Consider the following 14,948-nt stretch of genomic DNA (forward strand, 5'->3'; position numbering starts at 1 on the left):
CCATGTCGGGGCCAAGAAGGCCGAGGTGAGAGTGAATGATATCTTTGCTATCAAATAGTCCCCGGGAGAAGGATTGAGGGACTTCCTCTCCCGTTTCAACTGACTGAGAATGACTTTGCCCAGTGTATCAGAAGCAATGGCGGTAGTCACTTTTGAAAACGGGCTGAACAGAAATGGTTCGATAGCGACAAGAAAATTATTAAGTCAGCTTATAAAATACCCCCTACAACTTGGGACGAAATACATAACGCATACTGTGCCAAAGTGCGAGCAGACGAATACGACCTCAATGGGCCGACTCATTGACTGACCTCAGTACAAGCAGAATCTAGAAAACATCGGAGAAGTGATATCAGGAGAGATCCGGTGACCTCATGGCCGAACCGGGAATGGCATCTCCCATATGTCAAGATTGTCGTTATATCCTCACCTCGCCATGAAGAAGGCCAACCCCGATCAAGAACAGGGACTCACAAGAATGAAAGAGGTATGCCCCATTTATTATCCACTCACAATTTTTACGTCACCTACAGAGACCGTCTACGCCTTGGAGAAGCTAGGACCAAAGATAAAGTGGCCGCAGAAAATGAGGTCAGACCCTAATACCAGAAAATCAAACGCCCTCTGCGAGTTCCATCATGAGCGAGGACACAAAACCGAAGATTGTACCTCCTTAAGATAGGAGGTCTTAAACATGCTGCAACAAGGACACCTCAAAGAATTGCTGAGCGATCAGGGAAGAACCAACTTTGCCAGGGGACGCGAACAACATCAAGGGCCGCCGAAGCCGCCCTTGCCAGCCCGCACCATCCATATGATCATCGGTGGAGGAGACGACGCTTCCATCAATAGCGTGAAGTTCACCACAACCCACAAGCTCAAACAGTCGATCACCCATGAACGGTATGATGAACTCGAAGAAAGTATCATCTTTGATAAGTCAGATACCAATGGTTTGGCATTCCCTCACTATGACGCTCTTGTTATTACTTTATGAATTTTAGATACCGATATAAAATGGATTATGGTAGATGACGGGAGCGACGTGTGTATTATCCATCCCCGAGTACTCACACAAATGAAAATCGAGGACAAGATAGTAACACGCTGCATCACACTAACATGATTTAACAATGCAGTTGAATGAACATCTGGTGAGATCACACTCCACGTCCTGGCAGGTGGCGTCACTCTAGACACCACATTCCACATCATGGACCAGGATACGGCATACAATGCCATAATAGGGCAACTATGGATACACACCATGAGGGCCATACCCTCCAGCTTGTACCAAGTCATCAAATTCCCAACTCCATGGTGCATATTCAGCATAAGCGGGGAACAACGCACAACCCAATAGTGCTACCGCATCGCCCTAGACTGCACGACCTCTCAACAAATGAGAGACCAAGAGAAGGAAACATAGCAATCAACAGGGTCGAGATCGGTAGGCGACGCCATCGGGGACGCCATCAGAGACCCCGATGTGGCCGAAGTCACTGGATTGACCATAGAGGACCTCGACCCCGTTCATCTAGACGTTAAGGACAACATCAAAAAAGCTTACATCGGCTGCAAACTCCAAGAATCGGGTAAGATTCACAAATTTCTAATTGCTTACGCGGACTTGTTTGCTTTTTGCCATGCAGATATGCCAGGCATCCCAAAGGCGATCGCCACACACAGATTGAACGTCAATCCACTCGACCCCCCGGTTAGGCAGGTTCGACGTAAGTTCAACCCCACAATCAGTAACGCAGTGCGCGAAGAAGTGGAAAACCTATTGGAAAATGGTTCCATCAGGAAGTCAAAGTATCCCCAATGGGTCGCCAACATGGTCATGATGAAAAAGAAGAATGGTAAGTGGAGTATGTGTGTAGACTTCACCGACCTAAACAAAGCCTGCCTCAAGGACTGGTTACCATTGCCCCACATCGACCAGCTCATCGACGCGATAGTTGGGCACGAGTTGCTAAGTTTCTTGGATGCCTACTCAGGCTACAATCAGATCCTTATGGCGGAAGAGGATCAGGAAAAGACCACCTTCATCACCCACCAGGGGACGTACTACTACAGGGTCATGCCTTTCGGATTGAAAAATGCGGGGGCAACTTACCAGAGGTTGGTGACGAAGATGTTCAAAGAACAACTCGAAAACATGATGGAGGTATACATCGACGACATGATGGTCAAGTCCAAAAAAAGAGAAGATCACATCGACCACTTAAGAGAAGCATTCGGCATACTCAGGCAATATGGCATGAAACTTAACCCCGAGAAATGTGCATTCGGCATGGCCTCGGGGAAATTCTTGGGTTTTCTAGTGTCGCAGCGGGGTATCGAGGTCAACCCCGACCAAATCAAGGCCATCGATAGTATACCAGAGCACTTGGCCACCAAAAAAGAAAGTCCAGAAGCTAACCGGACGAATAGCCACTCTGTCAAGGTTCATCTCGCGATCCTCCGATAGGTTCTTCGGCGTACTCAAAAAGAAGAATGGCCTCCAATGGACCCCTGAGTGCGTCTAAGCACTGAAGGAGTTAAAGGTGTACCTATCCTCGCCGTCGTTGCTCTCAAAACTGGAACCAGGACAACCTCTTCTCATCTATCTCGATGTGTCCGAAGTAGCTGTGAGCGCAGTCTTAGTCCAAGAAAATAAAGGTACGCAATATCCAATCTATTATATTAGCAAGACACTGGTCGACGCCGAGACAAGGTACCCCCATCTTGAAAAGCTGGCTCTGGCCTTAGTCGTAGCTTCACGGAAGCTTAGACCGTATTTCCAATGCCACCCCATCTTAGTCGTCACGACTTTCCCCTTAAGAAGCATTTTACAGAAACCCGAACTTTCGGGCAGATTGGCAAAATGGGCCATTGAACTAAGCGAGCATAATATTACATACCGACTGCAAACAGCGATAAAGTTTCAGTTCCTCGCTAACTTCAGTGCATACATACTGCCCGAAGTCGAAAAGGAAGTCATCCACGCTTCTTCCCAAATACACGACCTCTGGGTCCTATACACAGACGGTGCATCTAACGCATCGGAATCCAGTCTGGGACTCGTACTAGAAGTCCCAACATGCGAAGTGATTCTCCAGTCCATAAGATGCCCGGACATGACTGACAACGAAACCGAGTATGAGGCCGTAATTGCAGGACTAAGACTAGAACTCAAATATGGGGCGAAGCGGCTAAGGTTGTGCTGTGATTCTCAGCTCGTGGTCAACCAAGTCATAGGGACTTTCAAAATCAAGGAGCAAAGGTTACAAAAATACCAGACCAAAATCTGCAAAATACTACCCGAGTTCGACAAATGTCAGTTCGACCCGATTCCCGGAGCACAGAATATCGAGGCGGACGGCCTCGTCAAATTAGCAGCAGCTACAAAAAACAACACAACCGGAGACCAAAATGTGGTCCACCTCCTCAACTCATCGATAGACCAAATCGAGGTAAGAACTATAAACCTAACTTGGGACCGGCGCAACCGTATTATTACATATTTACAGGACAACACACTCCCTAGTGACAAAAAAGTGGCCAAGAAGCTGCGAATATAAACGGCCAGGTACAGCATCATTCATAACGACCTGTACAAAAGGACATATGGCGGCCCCCTAGTGAAATGCTTGGGCCCAAATCAGATGCGATGCATCCTTGAAGAAGTGCACGAAGGCCACTGTAGAGCTTACTCCGGCAATCGAGCTTTGGTCAGGTGCCTCAAACGAGCAGGATACTATTGGCCCACCATGAAAAAGGAGGCCACAGATTTCGTGAAAAAATATGAGTAATGTCAGAAGTACGCCCCAATGATCCACCAAGCAGGCGAACACCTACACTCAGTAACTTCCCCTTGGCCATTCATCAAATGGGGAATGGATATCGTGGGCCACTTCCCGGTCGGATGAGGTAACATACTATTTCTCTTAGTTTTAACTGATTATTTCTCTAAATGGGTGGAAGCAGGAGCATTCGCCTAAATACGCGAACAAGAAGTAATCTCCTTCATATGGAAGAACATCATATGTCATTTTGGTCTCCCCAAAGAAATCAGTTGCGACAACGGACCTCAATTTGCAGGAAAGAAGGTCGCCGACTTTTTCGAAAATGGAACATCAAAAGAATACTGTCAACATCTTACCATCCCGTAGGTAACGGGCAAGCGAAATCCTCCAACAAGTCAATACTGAACATCATGAAAAAGAAGCTCAATGACGCCAAGGGACTGTGGCTGGAGATATTACCAGAAGTACTCTAGGCCTACCGAACGATGCCAAAAATAAGCACAGGGGAAACGCCATACTCGTTAGTCTATGGGACTGACACAGTAATACCAGTCGAGGTCGGGGAGCCCATTCTAAGATACTTCCGCGAAAGAGGACCCGAGAACAATGACAGTAGAAGGCAGGAACTCGACGAAGTCGAGGAATGAAGAAATATGCTCTATGTGAGAATGGTCACCCAAAAGCAGCAAGTAGAACACTACTATAACAAAAGAGCTAAGATCATACCACTTAAAGTCGTGGACTACGTACTGAAAGCTAAAACACAAGCAAGCAAAGATCCACGGGAAGGCAAACTAGGAACAAACTGGGACGGACCCTACAAAATCACTGCAGCGGCAAGCAAAGGATCATTCACACTAGAAACAATGGAAGGAAAGCGACTACCAAACAACTGGAACATTACACACCTCAAGTACTTCAACTTTTAAAAGACGAGGTCCCAAAAGTTGCACTCGTATTCCCTCACTCGAGTTTTGTCCCAATTGGGTTTTCTTGAGGAGGTTTTTAACGAGGCGGGGATGGGGATACTTCAGGATTGAGGTGCACACAGACGAGGGCACTGGACGACTAGTTCATTGCTCGATCTATTACTATTTTTCAAGTTCGACCAATGAAGGGACTAGATAGACTGGGACTGAGACTGAACTACCAGCCAGCTTCCGAAAAATATGTAAATCTCTCCAAGAGTATGAATAAAGCACATGAAGTTTATCCCCGCTCTCCCCAAGTAAAGGTTACATTCGACCTCATTCGAATTAATGCATATTCGTCCCACGACCTCAATTAATTAAAGGTTACATTCGACCTCGTTCGAATTAACACCTATTCGGCCCACAGCCTCAATTAATTAAATGTTACATTCGACCTCATTCGAATTAACATATATTCGGCCCATGACCTCAATTAATTAAAGGTTACATTCGGCCTTATTTGAATTAATACCTATTTGGCCCACGACCTCAATTAATTAAAGGTTACATTCGACCTCGTTTGAATTAATACATATTCGGCCCATGGCCTCAATCAATTAAATGTTACATCTGACCTCGTTCGAATTAACACCTATTCGGCCTACGGCCTCAATTAATTAAAGGTTACACTCGACCTCATTCGAATTAACACATATTCGGCCCACAACCTCAATTAATCAGAGGTTATGTTCGACCTCATTCGAATTAACTCCTACTCGACCCACAACCTTAACTAAATGAAGTCTAATTTAAACCTCGTTCAGCCTACTCAAACAAACCGGTTACGACAAAGGTAATCAAGCAACAAAATCAGAAAAACGCACAAACCCAAACAAAGAAAATGGTACGAATAGCAAAACACTTCATACTTAGAATATTTGTTATTTACAAAGGCTCGAATCCACGCCTACAAAAGGTATACACAAATCTGCGGCTAAACAAAAAAGAACAACTAATCACCACCAGCTTTATCACGCAGACTGTCTCCACCTACCTTCTCGCCATCACCATCGGGATATTCATCCTCATACCAGGCGTCCTGTTCAATCCGATCCACGCCCGCATTCTCCTCCTCATCGCCGGTTTCTGGTGTAACGGGATTATATCCACAAGCAAATCGAGCCTCACGCGCCTTAGCATGAGCATCCTCGAGGTCGGCTTCTGAAATAGTCTCGCCCCTATCATATCCCTGAATATGTCCAGCTGGGCCTCAGGATGAATCGATTCCTTGTACAATTCCCGTGGAATATCAGGAAAAGCAGAAGTCCGGGAAGAGGACGACTGAGCCAACAACTACGCCTTCTCAGCCTCAAGAGTAGCAACCCGATCATTAAGGCTCGATGCATCTTTTTCAAGCTCCCCTACCCGCTCGTCAAGCCTCTCCTCTCTGAGCCTGGCCGTCTCCAGGGCACTTTCCCTCATAGAACGTAGAACGCGGATTACAATTGCAAAAGCCTCTGCTCTTCTCACGGCCAACAACTGAGCCGACTCTAACTTCTCTAAGCTCGTCTCCTTCTCAGCAACCTCACTACTCATAGCATCCACTTTGAGTTGGCACTCCTCGAGCTCTGCCCGCAGTGAAACTACCTGAGCCTGAAGATCGGCGCATTGGGCCTCAACCCCCATGCTGACCTCAAGTTCTTCCTCTTTATCTCTCAACGCCCCCTCGAGGACATTGTATTTTCTGATGACCCTCACCAACTCGTCATTCTTCTCCTACAACTCATCTCAGAGAGCCCGAAAATTACTTCTCCCACCAAGCCGCATGCAAAGCTCGCGGTGTTTATCATGGTATTCATGATACTTTCGCTCCATCTTCTGAAAAAAAGCCTTATGCCTCTCCTCCCGCCAGGCAGTCTCGATCTCCAAAATCATGGTCTGAAAGAAAGATAGAAAACAAGGAATAAGAAAGAAACTGAGCCCAACAAAAAAAGAGAACAAAAATAAAAGTCAAAAGGCTTACCCTGAGTGTGAGGCCGACTATACTCCTCAACAAAGTAGCATCATTTAACTTTTCGAGGGTTTTACCCTCCATATCGGAATAGAGAGGACCAAGATAAGGGATCACATCCTCGGTATTCACCAGCAAATCCCGGTCCAAGGGGATCACAATGGTCCATGTGGTCCCCTCCAATCTCACCTCAAGTCGAGTAAGCCCTTCCCCCATCATCCTCACCTCCTTGGCATCCATGTCAGAATCCATCTCATAACCTTCTTCAGCTATGCTTTTACCCTTTGTGTCAACCCTAGAAGAAGGATCCTCGATTGGTAGCAAGGCCGATGGTTCATCCTGTCGTAAAGCGTCAGGGACTCTCGCTGACGGCCCTTCAAAATTCATCATAGTCTCAGGGAGAGACGTACCCTCCTCGGCCCCCGGCAATGGCAGAATCGTGGTCAGAAACTCGACTTCAACTCATAAATTTATGCTAACTATTTCTCGAACGACGAAATCATCCATCGCCGAACTCGCCACCCGGACGGCATCAACGCCGACATCTACAGATCGCCTCTTACGGGGGAGCAAGTTATCATTATTCAGCAACAGCTCCTCCTCATCGTCCTCGTCTACTAGATGGCGTAGAGGGGAGGTCGAGATCCTTTCCACAGGCTTAGTCGATGACCGAGAAGTCCTCACCATGACAGAAGGAATAGAAGTTGCCTTCCTTTTACGGAATGCCGAAGCTGGAGCCCTCGACCTCCTCGAAGACCCTTTAGCTGAAAAAGAAAAGCCAAAAACCTTTTTAGAAGACTATCACCTCTTGTGAAAAATCATGACGAACAGACGACAACACTATCAAAACGATAGAGACAAAGGATAGCAAGTGCACATGTATAAATAAACACATATAGACGAACTCACCGGTCACGGAAGGCGCGGACCCTAATTCCTTGATAAAGGCCGGCCATTCACGAATCCCCACTGTGTGAGGTAAAACTTGGCTGACCTAGTGTAATGACCCGGTCAGTCGTTTCGAGTATTACAACACCGTCTATCCATTTAGTGCTCAAATTATGCTTTTCGGTTGTTATTTGACTTGCCGGAGTAATTGGTTCAGGTCCGGTGAGGTTTTGGAATGATTTGGAACACTTAGTTTCAATGTTTAGAAATAAGTTGAAAAGGGTGACCGGATGGTTACTTATGTGTAATGACCCCGGAAAATTTTTGCTAAGGAAATTAAGGTTTCGTGGTGCCGAACTAGGCTTACGTGTTTGAGAATTGTAGGGTGTCCATTGTGAGGTTTATACCGATCACCTGAGTCTACAGAATCTGTTTAAACAGAAGGATCTTAAGTTGCGGCAGCGGAGGTGGTTGGAGTTGCTTAAGGATTATGATATCACCATTCTCTATCATCCCGGAAAGGCCAATGTGGTGGCCGATGCCTTGAGTCGTAAGGCAGAGAGTTTGGGCAGCTTAGCATACTTACCGGTAGCAGAGAGACCCTTAGCCTTAGATGTTTAGACCTTGGCCATCCAGTTTGTTAAATTGGATATTTTTGAGCCTAATCGAGTTTTGGCTTGCGTGGTTTCTCAGTCTTTTATTTATAATCGTATCAAAGAACGTCAGTATGATGACCCTCATCTGCTTGTCCTTAAGGACACAGTTCAACACGGTGATGCCAAGGAAGTCGGGAATGATGGTGTATTACGGAAGCAGGGCAAGCTATGTGTGCCTAATGTAGATGGTTTGCATGAGTTGATTTTCCAGGAGGCGCACAGTTCGCGGTACTCCATTCATCCAGGTGCCGCGAATATGTATTAGGATGTGAGACAACACTATTGGTGGAGGCGAATGAAGAAAGATATAGTTAGGTTTGTAGCTTGGTGTTTAAATTATCAACAGATAAAGTACGAGCATCAGAGACCGGGTGGATTACTTCAGAGACTTGAAATTCCGGAGTGGAAGTGGGAGAGTATTACCATAGACTTCGTAGTTGGGCTCCCATGGACTTTGAGGAAGTTTGATATTGTTTGGGTAATTGTAGATCGGTTGACCAAGTTCGTACATTTTATTCCAGTTGGTACTACTTATTCTTCTAAGTGTTTGGCTGAGATTTATATCCGTGAGATTGTTCGTTTGCACGGTGTGCCAGTGTCCATCATTTTAGATCGGGGTACGCAATTTACATCACAGTTTTGGAGGGCAGTACAACGAGAATTAGGTACACAGGTTCAGTTGAGTACAACATTTCACCCTCAGACGGACGGACAGTCCGAGCGCGCTATTCAGATATTGGAAGATATGCTACGTGCTTGTATTATAGATTTTTGAGGTTCTTGGGATCAATTTCTGCCACTGGCAGAGTTTGCTTATAATAACAGCTACCAATCGAGCATTCAGATGGCTCCGTATGATGCTTTATATGGGAGACGGTGTCGGTATCCAGTGGGTTATTTTGAGCCGGGTGAGACTAGGCTATTAGGTACTGATTAGGTTCAGGATGCTTTGGAGAAGGTTAAATTGATTCAGGAGCGGTTTCGCACGGCGTAGTCTAACAGAAGAGTTATGCTGACCGGAAGATCCGTGATGTTGCTTACATGGTGGGGAGAAGGTTCTGCTCAAGATTTCTCCCGTGAAGGGTGTGTTGAGATTCGGGAAGAAGGGCAAGTTGAGCCCTCGGTATATTGGGTTGTTTGAGGTGCTTAAGAAGATTTGAGAGGTGGATTATGAACCTGCATTGCCACCTAGTCTATCGAGTGTTCATCGAGTGTTTCTGGTATCTATGCTCCGGAAGTATGTCGGGGATCCGTCTCATGTTTTGGATTTCAGAACACTGCAGTTGGATGGTAATTTGACTTATAATGTGGAGCCGGTGGCCATTTTAGACAGGCAGGTTCGAAAGTTGAGATCAAAGAACATAACTTCAGTGAGAGTGCAGTGGAGAGGCTAGCCAGTCGGAGAAGCTACTTAAGATACTGTGCGGGAGATGCGAAGCAAATATCCACACCTATTTGAGACTCCAGGTATAATTCTAAACCCGTTCGAGGACGAACATTTATTTAAAAGGGAGAGAATGCAACGATCCGACCGGTCGTTTCGAGTATTACAACCCCGCCTCCCCATTTACTGCTCAAATTGTGCTTTTCAGTTGTTATTTCACTTACCGAGGTAATTAGTTCGGGTCTGGTGAGGTTTTGGAATGATTTGGAACACTTAGTTCCAAGGTTTAGAACTTAAGTTGAAAAGGGTGACCGGATGTTGCCTTATGTGTAACGACTCCGGAAAAGTTTTGCTAAGTAAATTCAGGTTTCGTGGTGCCGAACTAGGCTTACGTGTTTGAAGGCTCGGACCTTTTGGGTTGAACAATGCGCCGATGAGTAAAGGAAATATTTTCCCGGAAAAAGGTCATTTATGCGGCCCATTATGCGGTCGCAAAATCACTCTACGGACCGCATAATGGCCGCAGAGTGAATTAGAAGTGGGGCAACTTTGGAGAAAGGTTTGCGGCGCATTATGCGACCGCAGAACAGGTCTGTGGACCGCATAACGGACGCAGACTGAAACAGTGTTGCCCAGTTCCGAAGGGCCTTTTTGCGATCCATTATGCGGGCCGCAGGAGCATTATGCGGTCGCATATGCGACCGCAAAGTGTATTTCGAGACTTCATTTTTTTGGTTTTATAAACCCGACTCCATTCTTATAAAACACTATTAGGGGTCATTTTGAAGGGTTTCATCTGATATTTTAGAAAGAGGTAAGAGCATATTAGAGAGAGAAAGTGAAGACCTAGCCATTTGTCCATCAATTCTTGTTCAAGGTTTGAAGATTTTACAAGGATCTTGCTAGAGCTTCAAAGAGGTAAGAATTTCTAACCCTAGTCTTCAATTTCGAGTTTGGGTAAAGATGGGTGATTGGGAGTATGATTCTTGGGTGTAAGAGTATTATTTTTACATACACGTACCAATAAGGTTTGTGGAAAGATTATCGAGTTCATATGGGTAAAGATTGGGTTGAAAATGGTAGAAATCTTCAAAGACTTTAATTGAAGATTTGAGGGTCGAGTTGATGTTAGAATTTGGTAAAATTTGTATGGTTGGACTTGTGGTTGGATGTCGTTCATAGTTTGTAATTTTTGTCGGGTTCCGAGGCATGGGTCCACAGACGATTTTTGAGTGCCATTTCGAATTTTGTTGGAAAATTAGTATTTTCATATGGAATTAATTCCTATAATTTGAATTAATTAAATTGAATTAATAGTGACTAGATTCGAGGCATTCAGAGGCCGATTTGCGAGGAAAAGGCTTATTGGAATAAAGAATTGCTCGGATTGAGGTAAGTAACGGTTCTAAATTTGGTCCTGAGGGTATGAAACCCCGGATTATGTGTTATGTGATCGGTTTTGAGGTGACGCACATGCTAGGTAACGGCCGTGTGGGCATGCACCGTAGGAATTGTGACTTGGTCAAATTCCACGGAACTGTGTAGTTGAATAATCTATTGTTATCTATACATTCTCCATGTAGTAGAGAAATTGAACCATAAATTATGTTTAGATTATGTGTTGGCACTGTAGGGACCCACATAGGTCGTGTACATATTGAATTATCTGCTAAATTGTTATTTTGTACTCAGTCACAGTTTGCCTATTTATTTTATCTCAGTCTCTATTGTTCATTATTGATGCATTATATCATTGTTGTTTGGGCTGATTTTCATGATTATTAAGAGCCCGAAAGACTGGAGAGATTTATGACTGAGTGAGGCCGAGGGCCTTATTGTAAGATATTATATTATAGCACGTGAGTTGTTCGTGCGGATCCAGATATTATACTATAGCACGTGAGTTATCCGTGCAGCACGTGAGTTATCCGTGCAGCACGTGAGTTATCCGTGCAGCACGTGAGTTGTCCGTGCGGATCCAGCTATTGATAATATAGCACATGAGTTGTCCATGCAGCACGTTAGTTGTCCGTGCAGATTATAGAGCTTGGGCTGAAGGAGCCCCTCCGGAGTCTGTACACACCCCCAGTGAGCGCAGGTACCTACTGAGTGCGAGTGCTGAGTGCTGAGTGAATGGAATGGTTGAGTGACTATGGTCCAGAGAGGATGCATTTGATTTCATTCTTATTGTACTACAGTTGTCATATATCACTATGTTGGAAATTTCTGAAAGATATTATCTCCTGTTTCAGCTTAACTTGATATGAAATTACTGTTTGGGCCTTAATTGTTAAACTTACAAGCATGCCTACTTTCTTATGTTGCTAATTACTGTAATTGGACTTAGTTGTGAAGCTAGGAACTACTTTCAGTTCTTTATTTAGTATTGTTACTTGCTGAGTTGGTTGTACTCATACTACACCATGCACCTCGTGTGCAGATCCAGGTACTTCTGGACACAGTGGTTTCTAGTTCTCGGAGTTTTATCTATTGGAGATTATCGAGGTAGCTGCTTGGGGTCCGCAGACCTTGACTCTTTTTCCTTTCGGCTTTGTACTGTTCTATATTTTTAGACAGTATTTTTAGCAGTCAGACTTTGTTATAATTTAGATACACATGTACTCAGTGACACCGGGTTTTGGGAATGTATCTTATGTTAGTAATTTGTGAGATTTTTCTATGGAAATTCAGACATTATGATTTCAAACTTAGGAGAAAATGTGGTTTATTGAGGTTGTCGGCTTTCCTAGTATTGAGATAGGTGCCATCACGACAGGATAGAATTTTGGGTCGTGACACCTAGTTGTGGATGTCCCCAACCAAAGGCGGGGGCGAAATCTCGGATGTACAAAGAAAGGAAGGAGTGTCAGAGTGTCAGATCACGACTAAAACGGGTAAAACAAATGCTAAAAGAAATACTTACGGGAGTAATTCCAAGCCTCAGGAAACCCGCTCGCGTTGGCTACCACGTCCTCGGTCTTGACGAAGAAATAGTATAGCCAGGACTGACGATTCGCCTTATCGTCTATCTTCATTACCAAACATTTACTTCCTTGGTGGCTAAGATGCAACATCATCCCCTATAGAAACTGGGGGCGAAGAGATGCATCAGGTGGCGAAGAGAGACCCCACAGCCAGCCAACCCCGGGCAGACACTGTGGTAACGGCAAAACTTCTCCGCCAATGGGAGAAGAGGAAAGGAATAACCTACATAGAACGGGTACGCATAGAACGCGCAATATTCCGGCCGATGTATTTGTACCACATCGTGCCTCACCGGAATCAGATCGATGTGAGCCGGGATTTTGAACTTTGACCTGAACTCACCAAGGTTGACCTCATTCATCATCGACTCTGAGGCCTCAGAATCGTCTTCAGGCAATTTCAAAAAATCAGATTTATTTTCACTACGAGGAATTATTTCTTCTACTGTAGGAAACCTCTCGTCTTCAAGGAAAACGAAAACATCATCGCCGTGAGGAGTCATACGCACCGCCAAAGGGGTAGGACTAGCCGACATGCAAGAACCAGAAGGTACGTTAACCATATTCTTGAGAAATGGGGTTTTAAACACATAAGGGTTGAAAATAGTAAGAATCACTAAAACTGCTAAGGAGCATCAAACAATGGAGGGAGAAAAAGATACAAAGTATGTTGAGTATTATAAGCTTCGTAAATATTAAAATGTTGCCCACACATCCCTATTTATAAGGATACAAGCATCGAAACCGAGAAATCAGGCCATCATTACCCAGCGCAGGTATCAAAACGTCAGAGGTGCAGGAAACGATGCAAGGCATCGGGAAAACACGTCATAATGACGCATGATGTCGTGACGTCATTCTGAAATAATGCATCCCCAAAGTTTGCATCCCACGAAGATTCATGTTTCTACCTCGCCTAAAGCGTCGTTACACAGCTCGCCCACCTCATTTCATCGGCTACGACATACAGAGTCCGCTCACCAAGGCCGTCTGAGCTCGGTCTTAATAAGCGGAGGGACTAACTGTATAGGCCAAAATCCGTCTTCAGAATATTTTGCGTAATATGGCATTAAAGAAAGTTATCGGTCGAGCTCATCCAAGATGCAGCGAGGTCAATGGCCGAGGTGCCGACATGAGCCATGGTCAAGATATCGACGGTTATCACAATCAAGATGTCAGCAAGGGTCGAGGTCGAGATCGAATATTGATGATAGGACTTGTAACAGTTAATTTGTCAAGATTGGGTACTAAAAGGAAATATTCTAGTGACTATTTCCTGCATTTGTACTATTAGGGTTTCCTAGAAAAAAGGCCTCATATATATAGAAAGAAGAGACAATGATAGGGGCATGTAATATTATTCTGATAAGAACACTTTTGAGAAGAGGACTTTCCCTCTCGCAAAAACACAAAGATTACCTTTTTACAAAGATTCTTATTCATATTGTTCCCCACTTTCCATCAGATCCGAGGACCGTTCATGTGAATCTTGGATCTATCTGTCATTCATCATTGTCAGAAAAAATATTCTTCCAACTTATCTATTATTGGGTAAATCATTCTCTTTATTTACTTAAATGTCATTTATCGACATTTATTGATGGCCATATCTCCCTTAATATTCTTGCTTTAAGAGAATTCGGTATTTATTGTCACAACCACATACGAAATCTGTCCCATCTAGTATACCTCTTTGTGCTTAACATCTAGAGTTATTATCCTTAACTAAGTCTAACCCCTCAATCTATAAATTTAATAGTTTAGCCGGAAATTATATTTTTTAGTCAAACAATATTGCTATATATTACAATATTAATAAATTTTTACACATAAATTTATGCTACGTATCAAAAGTATCGGGTTCAGTTAAACCCGATGCCGATACATTGCATCCGCCTTTGCTACTTGCAAATTAAATAATTTGAGTAGTATTATACATAAGATACTGATTTTCAAATACTTTATTTCAACTTCAACCGAATATATTCAAAAGCAATGGTACATAATGTGAAAACAATTGTTACCTATAATTAAAGTGTCTGATAGAACAAATGAAATATCAAAGTAAAAATTATTGTCTAGTTTTAGATTTTCAGTGTATTCCGCCAAAAAGTAAGTTATATTCCTCATAAAACATGAAGTAAGTTACACCGTCAGGTAATCTAAAAACCATCGGTAGTAATTAGCAACCCTAAGTATGTGCTTTACAAACTATGTCCCGTTTGGCCATAAATTTTATCAAGTTTTTTTCAAAACAAAATTGGCAAAATATGTTTGTTTATAGATTTTATAAATTTTGAAAACAATATTTCCAAATCCCAAA

The sequence above is a fragment of the Nicotiana tomentosiformis genome, chromosome 4, assembly GCF_000390325.3.
Source record: "Nicotiana tomentosiformis chromosome 4, ASM39032v3, whole genome shotgun sequence".
NCBI lineage: Eukaryota > Viridiplantae > Streptophyta > Magnoliopsida > Solanales > Solanaceae > Nicotiana > Nicotiana tomentosiformis.